Source organism: Phasianus colchicus, chromosome 12 (genome assembly GCF_987193195.1).
Source record: "Phasianus colchicus chromosome 12, bPhaCol1.hap1.1, whole genome shotgun sequence".
NCBI lineage: Eukaryota > Metazoa > Chordata > Aves > Galliformes > Phasianidae > Phasianus > Phasianus colchicus.
The window spans coordinates 6,403,942-6,426,706 of NC_143447.1; the positions used below are offsets into that span (position 1 = coordinate 6,403,942).

General features: G+C 40.6%; 1 protein-coding gene and 1 long non-coding RNA gene across 15 annotated transcripts in view; one reads left to right on the top strand and one right to left on the bottom strand.

Moving 5' to 3' along the window:
* TJP1 (tight junction protein 1) overlaps positions 1 to 22,765 on the bottom strand; it is a 190,454-nt gene that overhangs the window by 47,164 nt on the left and 120,525 nt on the right. The window contains exon 1 of one of the 12 annotated variants that reach the window (XM_090148772.1): positions 15,599 to 15,664. The exons of 9 other annotated variants lie outside the window; for them this stretch is intronic. The gene's annotated coding sequence lies outside the window, so the exon portion shown is untranslated. 2 more of the 12 variants (XM_090148773.1, XM_090148770.1) reach the window with 2 other exon arrangements.
* On the top strand, positions 15,735 to 20,050 carry LOC116244635 (uncharacterized). 3 transcript variants are annotated; one of them, XR_016470328.1, is made up of 4 exons: positions 15,735 to 15,823; positions 16,655 to 16,835; positions 17,205 to 17,315; positions 19,462 to 19,747. It is a non-coding gene; the product is annotated as an uncharacterized LOC116244635 (long non-coding RNA). The 3 variants fall into 3 exon arrangements; XR_004170240.2 differs by having other exon boundaries at positions 17,236 to 17,315; positions 19,462 to 19,744; XR_016470329.1 differs by having other exon boundaries at positions 15,736 to 15,823; positions 16,540 to 16,835; positions 19,462 to 20,050.

A 22,765-nucleotide genomic window follows, 5' to 3' on the forward strand; every position in this document is an offset into this window, starting at 1 on the left:
CAGCTTGAGCCACAGGGCTAACAGGCAGCACGGCTCCAGGCCTGCCAGCAGCTGCTGCTTGTTTTTGGAGCAGGGCACCCAAAGGCACAGCTCAAACACAGCGCCTGCTCCTGGATATGGCAAAGGCTGATAACACCCAGTTATCCAGCTAAGCACTGCTCCTGCTGGAGCTGGGAGAACTGGTAATGCTGAAGTGGGAAAGATATGAGACAAGCTGGAAAATTTATAATAAATAAGAAAAATTAAACCGGTCTACTCAACGTGTTTCTCAGAACTAAGACTCCATACCTCACAGCAAAACAAAGCAAACCCCCAAACTTCACTTGCTACCACACAACTTAATCCACCTTTCTTTCTCAAAGCAGCCAGGGTGCTCATTGGTTACATCTACTGACTGAGCTACCATTTCTAACTTTTCTTGCCAATTGGTTTCCTTTCTGTAGTTCAGTCCTTCCACTTCCATTCTACTTCGTTTTTCACGAAAATAATCTCTTCGTCTACTGCTACTGCCTCTCCAGATTTTGCTACTACATTCATTTCAAATTCACAAGAGTTGGAAACATCAAATATCCATTAGTCAGATAGCAAACCAAGTAATATGCTACTTTCATTCTTTCTGCATGCCCAAACAGTCCAATCCAAAGCAGTTAAAACAGTTCAAAGGCAGCCTGAGGTGAGTTGCTGGCTTTAACACAAACTGCTTAAGTGAGTTTGCTTCTCATCTGTGAGGAACTGCCTTCACTCATAGAAGACTGAGAAGTCTGAAGACTCACTGAAGTGCTCACCCCACCAGGCACTGACAGCTGAGGCAGAAAAACTAGCTCTTGCTGCTCTCCATCAGCCAAGGTATCCGTTGAGATGCTGCTCTTAGACCTGACCCACACTGTGGGTATGCTAATGCTATATGGAATATTTGAGTTTCACACCTCTTGTGAGGATATAGGTAATTCCCAAGTCTGTAGAAAAGGCAGCTATTAATTAAGAGGTGGGGGCAGACAGTGATAAGTTAGCAGTGATGGCGCCAGCGCTGCTGCATGCTGCTGCCAACATGGTATTCAAGACATTACCAATATTGATTTGGGGAAAATGAGGTGAATCAGCAGGAAAGCAAATACACACCCCTAGAAACCAGGAATATGACAATGAGATGCTACAATCTAGGGCTGGAGTAACTCAACAGAAACCATTAAGAATTTTTGTAATGCAAGAGGCCAGATAAATCTGTGGACTCACATTTCATCTATATTGGCTGTGGTTCTCTAAGAGAAACTGGAAGGGAAGGATAGTTATCATGACTTTAGCATTAAAAAGAATAGTTTACTTTAAACTTGTTTTACTAAATCAAAATTTCCTTACGCTCATCTGAATCACCTTTATGTAAACTGTTAGTAGCACCACCAGTTCTGTAGATGGCTCCTGAATCTGTCTTTTCTGTTTGTTTTTAGATATACGTGAGATTGCAACTCATCAATATGCAAATAATTGAAGTTCTTGATCTTTGGTATTGCTTTGAGATATAAAGTCATCTAATTAAACATCTTTCCATGAAGCTCCCTTTGTGGGCTTTAAGCCCTTCACAAGGTACGACTTCTTTTTGCACCCCTATCCATCACATTTCTTTGCTACTGTTCTAAGGTTGGTGTTTTCTTCCCCTGACCTTCCCCTCCACCCCCACTTTGTCCCTCTGTGCTTTTTTTTTTTTTTAAATATGCCTTTGTCATACAACTTTTCTTTGTGCATTTCTGGCTACATGAATACACACGCAATACAGTTTTCCCAAATGAGTAATTCTGTACTTATGCATCAAGATTTTTCCTCCAAGCACCATCAAGGAATAAAAGCTTTGCTGATTGCCAGTGCTGCCATGCTTCTGGAACAGCATTGCTCACTTTGCCACTCCTGCAGCTGGAAAAGCTGTGATCAGCAGCAGCACCAGAGCTACCTGCAGGCTGCAGAAGATTGTTCAAGTTCACATTTGGAAAGATGCAATTCACAGCTAGAGCAGCTAGTATCTCATGCTTAAATATAATGCAAGGTTCCTGTGGTGAAGTTTCTTCCCTGTAACACTCACTTCTTCAGACTTCTGCACCTATAAGAGGCTATACTGAAATAAAGCTCCCATGTGCTTTTGCAATCAGAGCCAGAAGAAACTTTCCAAGTTTCTCCACAAGTTTAAAGGAGCTTACAAGAAGAACCATCGTTCTTACTTCACCTGAACTGCTTTTGCAAGTGAAGTTAACTGTGCCAAGAACGATGGACTAAGTTTAGTGATAATTTGCTCAATTATGAACAAGTTTTGACACATTACATGCAGAGCATCATCACTCCAATCTTACAGCATTATGTTGTAGCTTCTGTCTACCTTTACTTCCAATAAAACACTGACTTGCAAAACCATTTCTAATTGTCCTAGAAGAAAAGGTCACAGTTACTATTGAGTAACTATTGAGAAACTATTTCCTGATTTGAGATACTGGGGGAAAAAAAAAAAAAAAAGAATGAAGCGCTGATAGACTGCATCAAATGATGGGAAAAATCAGTTTTTCTATTTGGTTTCAAAAATTAATACTCAGAATTATTTTTTGGAGAAGTCAACTTCTGAGGTTAAACAGAATTCTAGAGGTGAAACGCAGAATCAATCCATTTTGATTGACTGCACTTCAGGGAACAAGAAATAAAGCCTGTACCACAACAACTAGCATTTGGAGCTGTTGTAAGAATTTCTGCAGGTTTGTTTGAATACTACTGGATTATATTCATCATTCAGTTAAAAAAAAAAGTTATCTATACCCTAAAGCCAATAGCCCAAACAATGGCTTCCTGAGGAAGTCCACAGAAGGAAACTGTATCTTCCTCAGCCAGTCTAGAACAGAAAATGAAGAGGTCATTTCCCCCCAAACACACCATCTCTCAGCACATACTTGGAGCAGTGCACTGTTTCCAGCACCAACCAAGAGGACTTCCTGCAGACACTCACCTTTGTCCTTACTACTTACACTATAACCACCATATACTCCAACAGCTTTGTTTCAATTGTCTTATGCGGATACCACAAAGGCCTCAGTTAATTAAAAATCCCTTTTCACTGCAACCAGTGCAAAGAGGATAGAACCTTACTATCAGATTGATTTTATCAATTAAAAACCAAAGTTTTTTCTTACATACTCTTTGTGAGATGGTGTATATCTTACATATCTACTCTCCAGGCTACTCCAGAGCCATTGAGCTCTAAATTGGTACCTAAGTTATTTCAAGCACTGGGAGACAAGGTCTAGAGCTTGTGTACTCAGAGAGGAGGGTGATCAGAGGCAGGACAGGCACAGCAAGCTGCATACTGCTGGAGCTTGCTGCCTGCATCCAGAAGCAAGCAAGACTCCCTTTCTCAGAATGGCCTCTCAGGCCAAACCTCACGCAGCTCTCTGCTCAGCCATGGGTCTCCTTGGCTATGGTTGCTCACAGAGGCAACGCTTAAGTCAGCAGACTCTACTTCCAAAAGTTTTCAGACATCCTAGAAACCCTCAAATGACAAAAATATGCAGAAGCTAGGGGGGAAAACACATTTTGATGGAAGGAAAATTAAAAAAAAAAAAAGAATCAAAACTGGATTATAATCCAGTTATATTCCAGTATTTATAGAAGTTTTTATGTCATAGGCTTGCTGAATGCTGTTATTCCAGAACAGCTGAACACTGGCATTCAGGAAATCCGTAGTAAGGCAAAACAAACCAGAAGAACATAAAGACCCCAACAAACTACACCTCAATGATCATAGGTCAGGTTACACTTCAGGTGCTGAAGAGCAACACTCAAACGCCCTGTTAAGAGTATCTGCCATCAGCTAAGGAAAGCTTACTAGTTCTATGATCTCTAAGGCGTGGGAAAAATGCTTTCGAATTTGGGATCCTCATTTATTTTGCTTCTTTCCATTTTGCTTTCCAGCTGGCAATGAAATCATGTACAATCACAAACTCCCAAGTGCTGGCAAGCAGCATTTCAAAGACCATGACTTCCAGGCTAGTACACTAGCAAAATAAAACCAACATCACAACAGAAGAGAAATATGAAATACAGCTTATTGCCTTGGCTTTGTGTTCAGAAGGAGTGATAATGCCACTGCCACAGATAGGGTTGGGTTTTTTTTTTGTTCTTTTTTTTTGCCTTTAAGTAATTTCTCCATTATACTACTGAAGTCAGCATTATTAGGACAAAGATCCAAAGAAACTAGGATACAGTCTTCATATATTGCTGAAAGCGTTCATTTTCTCTTCAGAGATCAGCTTCAGTTCAGATGTGAATTTCTTCAGTTCAAAGACAAGATCCTCAAGAAACACCATCTAATGTTTTAACTCTTTGCATCTTCAGGCACAGGCTGAGAAGCACCTTTTTAGCACAAATAACTGCTTTAGCAGCACACCTTGCCCTGCAACTAGTTTCCATGCTCAGAAATAACCCTACCCTCTGCTCCCTTGTTATGTTTCTGCATGATACACAGCCACATGTAGCTGCTTCTACCTGAGTTGGCTCCTTATCAGTTTGTCTCATCATTATGCAAGAAAACTTAATCATACTATTTCAGTTTTATTTAGGAAACTTGAATCAGCTTCACGTACCTGAATATTGCTTTTTAATTCAAAATGAAAAGATAAAGTGCATACAAGTGTGAGATATGGCTACCAGAAGTTGCAAACATGCAGCTGGAGATCAGAGCAGCAGTCAATGCTCAAGAATTTCACTGTAAGCAAGAAGGCTGTGACCTTGCTTCTCCTCCAGAAGATCATTACTCAGTTACCACACACTGCACCAGGTAAACATCCACTTCAGCTGCTACACTCTGAAGATCTGTTAAATGAGAGCCTCTGGAGAGGCAACTGTACCCCCCAAAGACACAGTCAGTCCTTTTCCAACATACTGCTCAAAGCTTTTTGGCATCACTCAGACCAAACATACATTTAAGAGGTTTGCATGATACTTCAACTTACAGATGCCATGCTACCTTCAAAAGCCGGACAACAACACACATGAAATGAGACATATGTTAATTTTTCCTTAAACACATACTAAGTTTCTTCCTCTGAACATCACATATCACTATTACAAAGCTTCGGGTTAAGTGCCCTCCCCTACTTGTGACAGCCAGGCATACAGATGGTTTCTCTGCACACCAATTTTGGGGGTCAGTTAAGAAGATTCAATTTCAGCAGCCACACAGTTACTAAAGCATCTGCAGCACACACTGTAATTCTAAGCTTACATTATCTTTGCACATTCAAAGGAAGTAAATGAAGAGCCAAGGACACAGAAACACAGGACTTGAAAAAAAGAGGAGACAGCAAGTAGTGTTAAATATTAGGGCAAGTTAAAGGTTGTTAGTGACTTCGTAATAAGGAGACAGTAATAACAAACTGTTTGGTTTAAAAGGTACAAAACAGGGAGAAAAGCAGTTTTTTGTTCTTGTCCTTTAAATTAATGATGAGGAGAAAAAAAAAGTATGAGAGGTCAATGAGAGAGAAGGGATGAGAATGAGAGCAGCACAGCAACACCCTGCCTGTGCACACAAGTTCACATCGGCACAGCTTGCTCAGCTGTCAGCAAGGACAACCTAACTGCACTTTCTTATCAGCATGCATGGAAAGTGCAGAACACAAGAGTATTCCCATCCTACTGTAAAAGCTCACTTTTGCATTACTTCATTGTATCACAAGTATTCCTTTCCCAGTTTTCCAAAACATGTTCCCTGCAAAAGGGGAAGAGTTACCTGGCTTAAGCAGACACAATCTAGTGCTCTCCAGTGATACCTTTCGCCATTACTGCTGCTCCATCTCTAGCCATACAAACCAATCTGCTAGCTATAAAAAGGAGGTTTTTCAGAAAACACATCCTATTAACTGAAGAAAAAACATACATGCTGCAATTATCCTTACATCTGGTTATGAAACTAAAATACAGCAGTGATTGAACTCAAAAGCAGGTAGTGCTGCAAGTTAAGAGACATGTAAGGTAAAAAAAAAAAGTCAAAGCAGTACTGATGCATGCTACCAGCATTCAAATTTAGAGGAGAGTCCTTACAACATTTCCAGCAAGCCATCGTGCTGTGCTGCGTAGCTGCGGACCCACAGATGAACTCCAGCCCCACAAGCAGCTTATTGCTGCAGCTTAAGTGCTTATCTTTTACTAGTCCTTTTTGTTTAGTGTCTGCAGAACAAATCAATTAAAGTTATCAGCTACTAACGAAGGAAAAATAAATGGAAGTGACTGTACAAGTTCAGCTACAACATACCTGGGGAAGGGGCAGATGGGTCCTGTGTGAATCCAGTGAGTGGGCACCCAACGCTGCTGCAGAGCAAGGCACAGCAGCCACTGGGTATAAGCAACCTGTCCCACCAGAACCAGCAGAATTGGAACAGCACCCATGGGCTGCTGCTCACCAACACAAAGGGCTGGGAGCAGCAGCAGCAACCTCAGCTCAGTGCTGCTCACATTTTCAGGGCAGGCTCTCCTCTGTTTGCAAAGCTAACTGAACCGAATCAAGGAGCCAAGGGGCTGGCAGTTTTCCTGAGCACAGAAGGAGCAGGCAGGCAGAGAAACTAACAAGAAGAGAAATGGAAGCCTGCTCTGGTGAGTTATTTGTCAACCACAAACACAGAAGAGACATAGCACAGCACACATGTAGCAGCGTGCACCTGCAGCCATTGCCATAGCACCAACTGCTTTATGAGGGGCAGGACATGCTTTGTAGCTAGTAAGACAGTTTCTTCACATCCAGTCCTACCATGTTTATTGCACGTTTGTTTCCAAACTTAAACATAACTATACATAGGAGTTTGAAAAATATGGGTGTTTCCCTTCAGAAAGATAAACAGGATTTGTTATCAAAGTTTCACAAACACGTTTTTATGGAAAATATACACACACATTTTTCCACCTTCCAGTTCATTATCTCCCCATAAAAAAAAAAAAGTAACAATCATTGCTTCCATCTGTTCAGACATCACAGCCCCTAACAAGCACAAGAGAAAAATACCAGCAGCTCCACAAGCAAGGAAGAACCAGGAAAACGTTTCCACATGTTTCTCTCCCTCCCCTTCCAGCAACACGCAACAGCAGCAGGAACACCCATGTCACCACAACCAAGCCAGAAACACCTTTCTAAGGTGATGAGAAGCTGTGGTAGGAATAAACAGCAGCAAAACCAATCCCACTGGGGAGCCAGGAGCAAGCAAGAGGCAATGAATGCAGGCCTCAGCTACCACCCAGTGCAAACAGCTGCCTGATTATAATCCTCCCCTGATTTTCTGCTGGCCGTGATCCCAGCCTTGCCTTTCCCTATACCACTGGTTTACAACCTTTTCCAATTTGCAGATCTCAAAAAAAAAAAAAATTGGATGCAAATTGCCATATATTAAAACTTCAGATGAAAAATAAAGCAAGCCTTTTCAACAGCAGCACGCTCTTGGATTTTTGGTTTTGGATTTCTTCCTTGCTGACTGCATCCATACTCCCACCCTAACAATCCAGGGGCCGTCAGGAAGGCCAGGCCAAAGAACACCCCAGTCATTTCCTAACTCAACCCGGTTAGAAGAGACATTGGCTACAGTTTCTAGAAGAAAATAACTGCAATTTGCGGACAACAGGCTTTACACAGGCTTCAAATTAAACTCTGAGTGTATTCAGACATACATAACCGTGGTGCCTCTTCCCATCCCACCCCACAGATTCAGAGCTACTGTTTTCTTTCCTATTTGCACATCAAAGCAGGGAAAGGGAGCAGGGAATTAACTCGGCAGCATTCTTTGCTGACCAGGTCAGAACTGCCTTGCAGCACTCTGACTTACACACTCGAGGCAAAACAGCACACTTGAAATCAGACAGAAACCCACCCTCTCCATAAGTGCCATTTGGTAGCATGTCAGTTACTTTGACCACTGCAGTTCAATTAACACACCAAATTTTATGTAACACTCATCACACGAGTTCAGAAAGCTTCGTAAGTAAGGAAATAGCAGAAAATTTGCTATGAGATAGAGCTCCGAGGTCTTTGTGCTGCAGTTTAAACTTCATCTTCCTTTTCCCAAATTGAGCATTTAAGGTGATAACAAATATTAGATCTCAATTCATCGTTTAAATTGCTTTAAAATCTCACATGCTTTAAGCCTGAGGTACTCGAAACCACCAGAAACCAAAAGCTAACCTCAAAATTAAAATATCTTTGTGACCACTTTGATATAAATACAGAAGTGAAACAAAACGCTGTCTCCTCCCCACAGCTGCTTTAAACACACAGCACTGTAACTTCTCTTCCCACAATTCCAGCATCTGCACAGTAAATCAGACTATATAAAGAGCACAGGATTATATTCATCAAAACTGCATCGCGCCCCTTCATCACCACTCTGGAATGCACATTCCCAATTAGGCAATAAATTACATGGGCTGAAATGATTAGAGCTACTTTAAAATATGTGCTGTGCTTCTTTCTGCCGTAAGTGCATCTGTAACTACCGGGAACCGTATTTAAAAATGAAGGGCTTTGGATTTGTGAGGTATCAAGCAAGGATAAAATTCCCCCTTTCAGAAAGTTCAGTTTCCACTTCAACTTCAAAACCACAAGAATCAAAATTATATCAGCATGACATTCTGGTTTGCAAACCAAAAAAGGATCAGGTTTACACAGCCTTCAGCTCACCCCTCCACATGCCAGCACTCCTTGCTCTTTGTGGCACAGAAAGCAGCTCCACTCAACTTCCACACGTGAACATAGCATTTCTAAACCCCCCCATTCTCAACTCAGCCCTGTAACTCTTGAGGTGCATATCACATCACTATTATGGGGCTAAACATCTTGCAGAGCAACTTGCCACCCTCCTGCCCTCAGGTCTTCCTCACCAACAGCAGCCCATGTCTTTGGTATCTGAAAGTCAAGCATCCAGAAGGTCATTTCTGTGACAGCACATCTTTTCTGAGCCTTCATAAATCAGCAACAGTTTCAGGACCGCTGCATGATTTTTGTTGTTATTAAAAGAACTTTCTTACAAGACAAAACAGAACAAGTATACTTCAAAGCTCTTCTCCTGTTCCACTTCTGCTTTACATCTTGCAACTACACAGCAAGCAAACTGAAGACACATTTTAGCTGTCTAGACGTGATTTCTAAAGAACTCTGTGTCAGAAATAGTGAACACATTATGTCTCCAGGAGCATATATCAGTTTGCATATACATAGCACAGTGCTGTCATTTTTTCTTAAAAGCAAACTTTAAATATTATAGGAAAGCGTGCAAGATAAAGCAGTAAGCTTATTTCTCCTTTGCTGTACAGTACTTTTCAACTCTTAACTGACATTTGTTTCACGACACAGGTAAGAGTTTGGGTTGTCCTTTTTTTCCCCTCACACCAAAATATTAGTCTACTTCAGCACAGGATAAAAATGTGAGAACACAAGCATATTTAGGTAAGCCATGACCAGTCCGAGAAAAGAAGCATCCAACATCATGAGAAGAACTACTCACAAATGGTTTGGCTTCCTCAGACTCATTTTCAGAATTATGAAGGAGGAAGGGGAGTTTGTACTTCCTACACACTCTCAACAAAAACCACCCCAAATTACTGAAGATTACAGAAATGAAAATAAAGCTCTGTAAATAACATCCCTCACAACTTCCAAAAAGGGAAATCTAGACATATCAGCATTCTAACACATGAAGCCTTCTGTCAGCAGGTCAAACAGCAAATAAAAGCATTTTTAGGAGAGTTCTTGTTAGAGTTTAACTACAGTGGTCTCACAGCACCATTTTTAAGACAGCAATAGCATCAGTCTTACCTATGAGAACTACTGATACAGTTTACAAAAGAAGGCTGATCTGTACCTGCTTGAAAGAGTAGCTTCATTCTCATCCTGTGAAGTTATCTACCAAGGTATCTAATACAGAAGCATCACTGAAATCATCTCCTCGAGTAGCTTAACACCTTTTATAAGTGCACAGATGAAAAGAACTATTTACATTTAAATACTTTTATTTCTTTTATTTAAATCTGTGATTTTGCACAGGTAAGACTCATCAAGTGAGAAATCCCCCCCAAAAAATCACTCCAGAGTCATACCCACGCAAGTAATACTGGATATCACAGCTTCAACCTTACTTTGAAATAGTAATCAAACAGGCAATAAATAACAGAGGCAGATAAGCTTTGTATTTAAGAGACACAGCAGCTTCCCACACAGATTCCCGAGGTAATCATCATTTCATAAAGAATACTCCTCAGTTGCCAGACAGATGACAGCAAAGATGATGACAAGCATGTAGTGTATTTCAGAGCATGAACTTCACAAACAGACTGAAAATAAAGTCTACACATACCTACTCAGACGTGCTACCCGTTGAAACCACCTCTTGGCAAGCCCTTCCCATCTGTGCTTAATGGGCAGATGTTTATTTAGTTTACTCAGCACATTTTTCGAAGTGAAAAGGCATAAGTGACATTCTAGCTGTTTATCCAACCAACTGGAGAAGAAACTGGATAAGCTCTTAGTCAAAGCTGAAATGCCTGCATACTTTTGGCCAAATGCCTGTATAATTTTGGCCAATTACCTGTTTATCCTAGGTTACAGCCACAGTTCATTCAACCGTTGCTCCAAAAGCTCTCAAGTTACACAACTGCAAGAAACAGAATGGGGAAGGAAGCAACTGAATCACCTAGAAACCTGCAAAATCAGCTAAACTTAAGGGAAAAACCATCCACCAAACATTCTTCTTGGATGAGCAGGAAACCTTAAGAGTTAGCTTCAGAACACCAGACAAGTCTGTTTGATGAGCCAATGTAATGGAAAGTCATATCAGAGGCCACAGCTTGAAGAAAAAATAGTGAGGGCTTTTGAAACTATTTGAGAAGTTGATGATTCTGCAAAAATTCCATGATTTTTTTTTTCCTCCCATATGAGAGGCTCTAAAGAAGAAAATGGCCACGTACACAGGCAATGTGATAACATTTCCCCTATATTAGGATAAAAGAACTTAAAAGATTAAACTGGGGGGAGGGTAGAAAAGAGCTTCAGTATCATCATGATTTACAAATGTGGATATCAAATGACAGCCCAATTTAGGTACAACCTTTCAAGAGAAAGGTTTAAAATCTTAAAATTCTATCATCCAAGTCAGGATAGAATCAGCTGGCCTAGCTCCTTCCTCCCACTGAAGGAAAACTGTCCTTCTGTGTCCCTCATCCAAGTTTTCTTTCTTAATTTTAATTTATTTTTACACAGCTGGCTATGAAAACTCCACCTCCTATCTATAACGCCGAGGGTTTTATTCCAAACTTCTTAAACCACTGATAGTACAGCAAAGTTAGCTTTTCTCTTGTCTGCACACTTGCAGACAAACGTCAGTAGGAGAGCACAATAACTCTGTTACACAGGCAGGCCATCCGCCTTGTTATCTCCCATAACTCAAGAGCAGATAAATCAGAACAAAACCAGAAGGGGAATTTTATAAAGCTCTATTGTGTAACATCCTTTTTTAGTGTCCCGGAAGCTGTGATCAGAGTCTTCAAGAAAATCTGAGTATGTGACTGGAAATCAGTAAAGAAACAGCTGATTTGAGAAATACTACTGTTTCAGTCCTGCTACTTCTTACAAACAATACAGGATTAGTCACTAGGCCAACACCTGTAGCTCTTGCTCAAGACATCAGAGCTATACTGAGGTTAGAAAAACACAATTGGAACCAAACTACTAGGAAAAGGAACTGATCTACAGGAAAAAACGCCTCATCAAACAATCTTCAGACACAAAATGAACACAGTGGTTGTTGTACAAAACAGAAGTTAACTGCCCTAACAGCTGACCAGCGTAACAAGAAGTCCTACATTTCTCAGGACATTCCAGGCAGCCATTCAGCTCCCTAAAACCCAGGAAAAAAAAACAAGCGATCAGCCTTTTGCTGAGCTAATAAGATGAAGTGGCTCACCATGTAGCCAGACAAGTATGATTCAGAGCATGAGGCAGTAGACTGCTTAGATACAGGGAAGGAAGCATTGTTCCACTACCATGAAGTTACATCAGCCACCTTTTGTAGAACCACATCACTTACAGAGACTCCTCGAAAAGGACTTCCTTTTTGTTACAATACTCAAATAGAAATGATTTAAAGAAAAATATTTGTTCATATTACCTCTTATTCTCCTACCTATTTTTAAAGCATTTAGAAAACAGAAGTTGCATCGAGGCCCCACCCTGAATTTCTTAACACAGTGAAGAACCACAGCAATTATTATACTGCAGTCTTCCTGCTAACACACTGTAAAACACCAGAAGTGGGACAAATAAGAGTAAAGTAACATTGATTACCTGTCTTCTGAAGCCTTACTACTGAGAACAGTCCACAAGCCAGGGGTAAACAATTGCCACCCTGCAGCCAAGTCCCAGGTTGTGCTCAAGTCAAGGACAAGTGCCCATCACCTCTCACCTGAGGTAATTCACTTCTACACCAATGTATGTAACATGCTGCCATTCTGCAACAGATCTCAGTTCAAACTGTGGTACATGGACTTAACAAGCTTCAAATCCACAGCCAGTATCACACATCCTTCAGAAGACAAAAAACACCCCTACAAAAAAATCCCCAGAGAAATGGATGTTTCAGCCTACCATGCTGATGTGCTAATGAGCATCAGAGGCACTGAAAAGACCACTGGGAGGCCAGAAGCCTAAGCCAATGTTAGGTTACAAGCCCAAAAGCTCTGTATGCAGGCTAAAGCCCCAGTGAGGCTTTAGCTCAGACTAGCCTTGGCTCTTGGCTCTATTGTCTTTGCAATCAGCACTCTGAAGGAGTGCATGTACTTGATGTATGTTATTGTATATCCTTTTTTGGCACTTGTGCTGCTCTGTCTGACTCCTTCAGTCAGCTGGCTCATCTTAATAAACTGAGAAGGGAAATAAATAGGAAAGAAAAGCATAAAAAAATAACTTTTTAAATAATTGTAGTGACATGGAGTAGAACATTCGGAAGTCAGCCAAGGATGGGAGGCAAGGAAGATCAGTATGTCACATCTCTCTTTTTGCTGCAGCACGCTTTCGCCATCTTTGCCAATGCTTCCTTTCAGAAAAAAAAAATAATCACTCCTCTCAAAAGGAAAACAAACAAAACACTCCATTGGATAAGATCTACTTTATTTACTGCATTATAAGATAAGGAGATACTTACAGTGCAATTTCAGAATCACACTGGAACATGGGAAACAACTAAGTTAAAATCCAAGCTAGGAAAAAAAGTACATTTAAGCTAATCAAACTATTTGACAGGCATTAAATCTCCCAGGGCAGAGGCCCACCAATTGTCACATTACAATGTCAGACAACCACACTGTCACTAATGGCAACAGTGCATCGAATCTGCATTGAAGCATCAGAGAATTAAATAAGAAAACCAAACAATTTTCTAAGTGAATTCCCAGAATTACATTCTGGCTGTAACACATTGGATTATTTTGCAAAAAACTGATCTGTTTTCTGTTCTTCCAGACCAGCAATTACTTATTTTTGAATTATACTTTCGTAATTATCAGAGCAAAGACAGCCTGCATTTTAAATGCTTTTACTAATCATCTAGTTATTAATAAATTAACAAAAAGCACCACTTATTTCAAATCTTTCTAAACTCATTCATAATAGAATCTTGTTTCACTTTCCAGACTGTGATTAATAAAATTTCTTTCTATTCATCCTAAAAATTATACTCTTCCAACTGTACTACAATGCAATAAAAAAAGGCAGAAATTAATCATACCACACAGCTTCGGGTTGGTTGAATACAAGAATGGGGAGAAGTTTTCTTTCCAGGTAAAGCCCTAGAAAGATACTAGAAATACAGTAGAAGTAAGGGAACACCTGTATTCACCGCCAGCCCTCCAAGCAGACAACGATGGCAGGCTGCACACAAGGCTCAACTCTAAAAATGACATAAAGCTTGATGATATCAACAAAATCTTTGAACGGTTTCTATTTCTCGGCAGAAAATTATTATTGTTGTTTAATCCAAACCTACCGAACTCAATCTTGAACAGGCTTAGAATCAAGGTGCAAGCAACCAAGAGATTACATTCAATATAAACACAATCAGTAGAGTCAAAGGTTAAGTTGCAAGTTGGTAAACTTTGCTCTTTGTTATTAATGGACTACTCTGCTTCTTACTGTATAGGCTGGTTTGGATTAGACTTCCAGTTCAGGTGAGTATGCAGCAACCTTAACTGCAGCAGCAGCAGGATTCTCTAAGTGAATTCAGAAAGCAGTTTATCCTTGTAACATTTTAGTCAGGCTACTGGAATTAGAGTTGCTCATTTTCAAATTATTTTTCCACTTTCAGTGCCTGACTTGCAAGAATCACTATCAACTGTTAATATAACTAAATAAAAGGTAAAGAGATTAAACAAGGAAATCAAGTCAGTTTAGTTTCCTATTCGTGCCCAAGCCCTACTTCTCACACTGAAGGAGGTACTGGCAGTACAGTTACTGTACACAACAGTCGTTCAGCATCATGCACAAAAGATAGTTTACTTACCAGCTTCCTGTTCTTCCTCGCAATTCAAGACACGACACTAGATCTCTAACTTCTCCACGATGCACGCTCCGTTGCAGCAAACCGCTACTCACCATATTGGTCATCACAAATAGAAGACCATTGTTTTCTAATCCTCTCCCTCCCCTAATCCTCGCACTCTTTAAAACACCACACCAACTTCTGCAGACTGCTTGCTTGCAGCAGCTCTAACCAAACCACACAAACCAAAACTCTCACACATGACCATTTCTGAAGTGAAAACTAAGAAGAATACAATTTAACTGGAGACGAGTCAACAGCTGGGCCTAGATGAGAGCTGCGCAGCAACCAGCAGGAAAGAAGCATTGTTACAGAAAATGGGGGCCAGAAGCAGGGAATGAGAGCCAGCTTTGTTCACAGCCGGTAGCCGAAGTGCCTATCAGTCAGCAAAAGCATTCTTAGCACGGCTGCATCAAAGCTTCCTGCAGTCGGTCCGCACGTGACAGGCCCGCACAGCAGCGCAGGCCGCGGCCATCCCGCATAGCAGCAGTGCCCCAGGGTCAGCGCTTCCAGGCATCTCAGCAATCTGGGAATTGCCTTGGCTTATCGCTTGGAAGCAACATAATTACACTGCTTGCAGGGCCGGGGCAGCAGTTCGTAGCCATGGTGTTTAGTCAGCTACAGGTTATGTACAGTTTTTAAAAATACAGGAACATTAAAACATGAGAAAATCCACTTTTTCAATAGAGAAAAAGTGAAGCTACCTTTTTTTCCCTGACGCTGTCTAAGGTGTTCTCTTGAGTAACTGAGTTTTGTGGGTTTGGTTTTTTGTTTTTTTGTTTTTTTAAGGTGAGCAGACCAAAGTGCTGAACATTCTACAGAAAACTGACTTTTCCCCACACAGAAAATGAGCTACACCTACTGAATAAAAGGCCCCATTTCAGAGTAAGAAGGTAGAGAAAGTAAAACCTGGATTCATGCTACATTGGTGGCTCCCTATGAGAAGTGGTATCTTCTACAAAAAAAAAGGAAATACCCACTTCCAGCTGCTCAGAAGCTGAGCATCTCACCTCCAGCAAAGCAAGTCAGCCAGCAGTTCTACTCAAAGATCTTCCAGCAACAAAGGAGGAATGGGGGTGGGGGAGGCAGCGGAACAGGACAGTGGATTCCATCAGCCTGCCTACCTCACAAGCCTCAGCAGCACTGCAGTAGATTCCAGCTGCTCCAACTCGCTGCTTGACCCACGTGTTTCTCTCCCATCACACACCAATCTGATGACAGAGCTCACCCAACAGGTATCAGCATTTGCAACTTGCCACATGCCATTTACTTCACCCTGTCCCATGGAGCCCTTTTGCTATACAGATGACTACTGCCCACTTACTTCACCACTGAATTGTCATCCACTAACAAGTGTACTTCTGCTAGTTCTAGGAGCTCTAGGAGACTTCATGCTCTTTAAGTACAGAGGAGAAAGAGGGAAATAACATCACTGAAAAATATAAAAAGTACCACAAAAATTCTCAGTTTGATCATCGAAAAGGAAAAAAAAGCCCATACAGGACTTTCCTGATTGCCTCCTTTCATTTAAAGCTATTTAAGTTATAACTGAAGGAGGGAATTAATGTAATTAGAAGTTCAGTCTAGCAAAATGCATGCTGCAAAATTTCCCATTGAAGTTTAAGAGACAGTTCCTTTCTGCTTCCATTTAAAACTGGAATGTACACACAGTATGACACAGGACAGAAATCCCACCCTGATGTGAATGGAGCTGATGCACAGCCAGAGATAGCCTCACATGAGCACAACCATTTAGAAGATATCCTCATAATGCTGGGAGGGAAAAGGCAGGAGCCAGAACACTGGCCATTCTGCAGGAACAATGACCTCAGCAACTGTCAGCAGTGCCTTCTTACCATTGTTCACTCTTTCCGAGATAAAGAGGCATTTACAGATAGCAGACAATGCAACAAGTAAGAAAACCTTCCACTTTTGTACCGTTTTATTTCAGATGAATCATTTCAAACTTACATAACGTCAAAGGCAAAGAGATTTCTTCCAATTTGAAAGACAGAAGTGTACAGTTTGGTCTACATTAACCTGCATCCCAAAATTCCTCCTGACAGGCAGCTATCAGACAAGGATTACCAGACAAGAATTACGAGATTTCATTCAGAACAAGGCACGTATTACTCCATCTTGTATCTCAGAAGGCAAACATAACCAAACAACACCCTGGAATACAGAACGGATTCCTGGGAACAGCATATCAGCAGAGAAACTGGGACTGCCCATAGAATTAACCTGGTAAGAAGTAGTAGAAGGAAAAGGGATTCAGTAGAGACCCACATGCATTTTCCATTCCTATTCGCAATTCTTCTCACAACACATACACCCACACCTCAGCTCCTCTCCAGAAACAGGAGGGCAGGAAAGACATTTGAGGAAGCAAATAAATATGGGCAAAGGAAAGCCACATTCCTGACACTTGGTTACAAACACAGCTGTTATCAGACAGGGTTTGAGGGAGCCTGCTGAGGTGGTGCTCTCACATGGAAGGGAAAGGGAGAGCATGAAAGCAAGGACTTCTGAGCAACCCCCTTCATGCTTCAGCCACAGGGAGAAGGGCAAAAGGAGTTTCCATATGCCAGCATATGTCTTTCCTACATTTCACAGAAATTGTTACCACCTTTTGAACTAATTTCAGCTATCAGCCCGTGCACAACTGCGAGCACTGAGCTCAGTGCCTCCTGTCCCTGAAACAGCACACACAGTACTCTCAGAAAGGTGAGTCCTTCATTTACCTGCATCCCATCTAGGTTGTACCTAAACTACCAGTTTCACCAACACAACCAATGACCTCGGGTTACACTTGCTTTGTTGTCTATCTTCACAATACTATAAAAAAAATAGAGAGAGGAATTTAAGAGGAAGCAGCTTGATAAATCAACACCATGCTAAAGATACTGCTCTTTCCCACTTATCTGGGAATAATTTCAGATAAATATTATAATTGAGGAGGACCATCCAAACCAGTGTGTGTGATTATTCCCATTATTTCCAGACACAGTACAAGAAAGGATAAGCAGTAGATGCATTTCAGCATATTTTATTCTCTTTCTGGACTTAACTGTAGTCTCAGGAGGCCAATGTCAGAGATTATTTCTCATCTGAACTTTTGCACACTTTTCATTTTAAGTGCTTGGAGAATGTTCTCAAGTACTTCCAGTTTGCTTTGGAGTCTTACTATCTAGAATTTTGTAGAACTTTGTCCTTCAAACTATTCTTTATTTGCTTTAACATTTAAATTTGTTATGCTTTTCTTTCTTCTCCCCATTCATTGCCTTCAGTTCTATTACAAAAAGCAGTAATAAGCAGAGGAGCTAGCATTACAGATACAAAAAACAATACAGCTGCAACTTCAGCAACACACCTAAATTCCTATTATGGTTCTTTCAGAGGTTGGGTCTGATTGTATCATCTTTAGATTTAGAATTGCAATCTTCAAATACAGCTATTCAGTTAGTCTTGATGAGACAATTCTGTGAGTAAGCCTTAGTCATAGAAGACTAGGTTTCACAGTAGTCACTTGGAGAGTCCAGACACCTCAGCTTTTGTGCTACGATTCTCACTGCTGGGGAAGGCAGAGGCAAGAAAGGAGTGAAAAGCCTTTCTGTTTCACAGAGGTCTATGAAATACCAAATGCTCAGCCAAGACACTGTATCAGAAGAACCTGGTGGCAGGCAGAACTTTGAAATGACAGTTCCTTGGTTATTAACTTCAGAAGGCAACACTGCATATGTCATCTTTTCAGATGACCAAAGATCTGCTGCTGACCATAGTGTAAACAAAACTCTGATAAACAGAGAATTCTGATATGAAGTCAAGAAGCTTCCAAAATACCCCCCAACAAGACAATATTCCATGCTCCAGTCAAGCAATACTTATTTTTCAGTCTCACCATGTAAAACATAGAACGAGAGTGAGTAGGTGCAAGATGTGCATGACAAGATTTTCAGTAACACACAGACAAGGTACTTTTACAGATAGATCCCCTATCCATAGCAGCTCTAGAGGACATTCACCCTCTAACCACCACCAACACAACTACAATAGCACAACTAGGAAATGTACATGGCCATTCTACAGACAGCATCACATCCACTTCTGATAGAACGTATTCTCAGTTCAAGTCATTACTATGCTGTTTATAAACAGTGGACTTTTCCCCGTTTCCTTTAGCTAAATACTCCCCTTTTGGGGAGCATTAATCTAGTCCACATCATTCAAAGGAGTCAAACATAATAAACAAAGTGAAGCCCACTTAGTTTTCTCATGAGATAACCTTCCAGGAATTTCCTTTCCAACATAGCCATGCTATTAACAGAGGGGCTTAACCTGTAAATGATGGCCAATCACTTTCCACAACTCAGTTTCAATACCAAAGGAAACACAAGTTCTTTTGTCAGAAAGCCATGCCTCCAAGCTTGGCTTCAAGATCTTAATACCCACTAGAAATACTATTTCAAGGAATCCAGATTTACGGGTTCACCAGGAAAACTACTTTACATGGGGTTATTCAAAACAATGTTGTTCCAAATAACACACAGGAACAAGGCTGGGTCAAGCGAGATCCACTTTTTCCAAGAAGCATCCCGTGCTGACAGAGTTAACATGATCTGGCCTTCTCCCAGATATAATTGTAGGGAAGCCAGCCATCAAAAATGAACACAAATTACAGATTTATTACAAGCCTTGGAAATTGTTCAGAGAAACAATATTTGCCATACCTAGCCCCAGGTATTGTTCTGATACCATATTAACTACCCATCACTAATTGTTTGATAACACATTGTCAAGTAACACCTTTTTAGAGTTACTTCTCCTTGAGTTCTGCAGTTCTGGTAATTTGAACTGTTACACTCTGTTACAGACAACTTACCCTTACACAGCATGACTGAAGACAATCATGTTTCCAATATTTATTCACTGAAGATGACCACACTTACTTCAATTTTGCCACAGGGAACTCATCCACTGCAAGTCCCATTCTACAGATTCATTTATTAAAAAAGCCTGCTAAAAGACCAAATCAAGTATTAATTTGAAGTAATTCTGTATTAGTTCCCACCGCTGCTGCCATTATCCTACTGTGCAAATACCCACTCTGAAAAATAAACATTCACGTGGAAAATGAACTTAAATCCTTATGTATTTTTAAATGCAATTTGGACAATCGTATCCTCTCTGGAGTGGTAGAGCACACTAATTTCCACTCAGTGCAAGTAAAGAAATGGAAGCATTTGTTAAATGATCGCTGACCTAGTAGAGCAGAGGGAAAGACACTGCTATGGACCCCATCCAAACCAGGCAAGAACAGGCTATGCAGCCCCAGGGAACTGTGAGTTGAAAACTAATTACTGCCTGGTTGAGGAGGGGCAAAGGGAAATATTTTGCAAGGAAGCCTCTAAGAAAGATCTTAAATGCAAACAGGCAATGGAGAGAAACACGGAGAAACTACAGATCAATGAAGCTGCCTGCTTTTGCATAATTCCTATTTTTAGAAAGTCAGCGTTTAATAGATTTAGTTAGGTGGGACAGACAAGACTGAGTAGTACCAAGTTCTGTTACTGCTTTTCTGCTACAGAAAGCTAACTAAGAAAACACATTATAGCAAATTATCCAGGCCAACATGGGTAATAGCAGCCTTGCTCACCTCTCATAAGAAGGTGAACTCCTACCACAATGCTTCCTAGTGCTACCATGTTACTGAATTTAGGCTACCTTCCCCCACCACAAAAGGACAGAAACATCTGTTTGTAACAGATTAGGAAACAAGAATCTTGTTAGAGATTACTAAATACCCTTAAGAATATCAATACTTTTGAAAACATAATGTCAACTCAATTTCTTAGCACCTACATTGTGCCTAATGCCTGTAAATATATGTAAACTAAAAAATTCTCAATGGGTGAAGGCTAGAAACAACTCTGAAGAGTTACTGAAGATCCCACAGAGTTACAAATAGCAGGTGAGAGCAAAGCACCCAGTCCTGCAGGCTTGCTTGTAGCCTACGAGTTCCCCAAGGGTATTCTAGGCAAGAAAAATCTATAGATAACAGAAGCAGACATTTTCCCCAGCCAAGTCTCTACCCCATGACCTTGGCAGAGCTCACTGCTCCCCTGGATCCACAAGATTCAAACTGGATCTGCCAGCATTCAAATTAATGCTTTCTTCATTTTCTCAGCACAACTCCTTGAAGCAAGAACATCCCCATGTTTGTGAACACAGAGCGCATATTTGAACAATATGCCCCTAAAATAGCATAATTATAAGACAAGACAATGTTTTCAAGACATTTTGGACTCAACATACATAAATGCACAGAACCACAGAATTCATTTTGAGACTTCCCCGTGGCTATTTGCTTAATCAGTACGTTCACTGAAGAAGTCATTAGCAATATTATTTGCCTGAGAAAACATTGAACATAGCTTGATACTAATTTTTGCTGCATTTATACTATGACCAGGAAAAATTCAAGAGATACAAATGACTGATGTCTTTCTTAACCAGAGGGTAGCTTGCTGTACAGATTACATAACTTCAAACATCCTCTAAAGTAAAAAATAAGCCTTTGATTCAAATACCACCAATTAACTCAAACAGGCATCTAGAGTTTGACTCGCTGTTAACAAACTGAACATGGAGACCTCAACTTCTTACATTTAGACATGTACAGCTTAGCAGCCTTCACACTGACCGACCAGATGTGCTCAGTGCATGCCTCCCAGTGCACCACACATCACCTTTCCTGTCAGTTCTAGAGCAGGGGAGAACAAAACAGAAGAGAAAGTCCTACTTCATGCTGCCAGCTGATTGGTATGGCCGGTAGCACAGCAGGCAGTCAAGTGCTTGTTCTGAACATCACTGACTGACAGAAACTGGTTTTGGATGAGTGTTTTGAAGCCTTTTTTCACAATGACATAAGCCTTGTATCTATTCTCACAGTATGCAACAGCACAATGTGTGCCTTGACATACCTGAGAAGCACAACAAACCATTTCTAGTTGTCTTCCTCGATGCAAGGATTAGTTAGCTGCTCACTGATAAGGTTTTACCGATTTTCCATCCTATAAAGATAAAATCAGCTCCCAGGCACAGTCAGATCTCAATCTCTCTTTACATTAATCTTTGTCCTATGCATTGAACTAGAAGCAAACTCCATACATACTTCACAACAACACACAGACTTGTAGAGCTCTGAGCTTCTCTCATGCAGCTGACACTGGAAAAAAACACCTCAATTACCATTCAGTAGCTGCAGTTGCCTATCACCATAATTGCATGAATTTAAGTTTTAAAAGTTCTGGGTAATCTTTTCTGAAAACAATATATAAATTGAAGTAATTTCTTAGGTCCATGCACAACCTAAAGAACAATATCAAAATTAAATGTTTCAGGATTGTTTCCAGCAAGTAGAAGATAATTTCTGATGTTAAATTCACTCAGCTTATTTCTGGTACTTCATGTTACTTCTTCACATGCATTTTCTACTTTATTGTTATGCTTGAAGAATCTCACCAACATTGAGAGAACTGATCTAACGTTCTAGATATAAACGTTCTAATGTTATAAAGGTCTCAAAGTGAAGAACAAAACACTGTTACAAACCCTGTATCATAGACTTACACATAGTATAAAGCACACTTGAAAAGCCGGTGCATACAGCCTCTACAAAGAATGAAGTCATTAGCGTCTCTGAATGCGATTCTGGGTAGAGTACTAAGCTATGTTTATGAAAACCATAAGAGGAACCAAAGAGTCCTAGCAATCTGCAAGTATTGAACTGTTACTGTGACCCATTTCTCTACTTCTCATTGGAGCAGTAACAGATACTTGCCTGGAGCTGGAGAGGCAGCTAGAACAAAAATCCAATTAATTACAGGACTGAGGTGAAGGGAAGGGAAATATTCTCTGCACGTACATTTAAAACTAGAATGAAGTCAAGAACTCAGGTTCAAAATACAAAAGAAGTCGAGGAATTAAAGATTCTTCTCCTTACATTTACTACTAAGGAACTTCTCCCTTCTTTTTAAAATCCAGTGCAGACTGCATATGGACCCTCAGCTTAAAGGTGGAGAGCTTTACATCTCGTTACTAATACCCTGACACAGCCATTCCCACAGCATCCATTAGTATTGTTCAAGACTACATTAGAAGAGATTAGGCCCTCA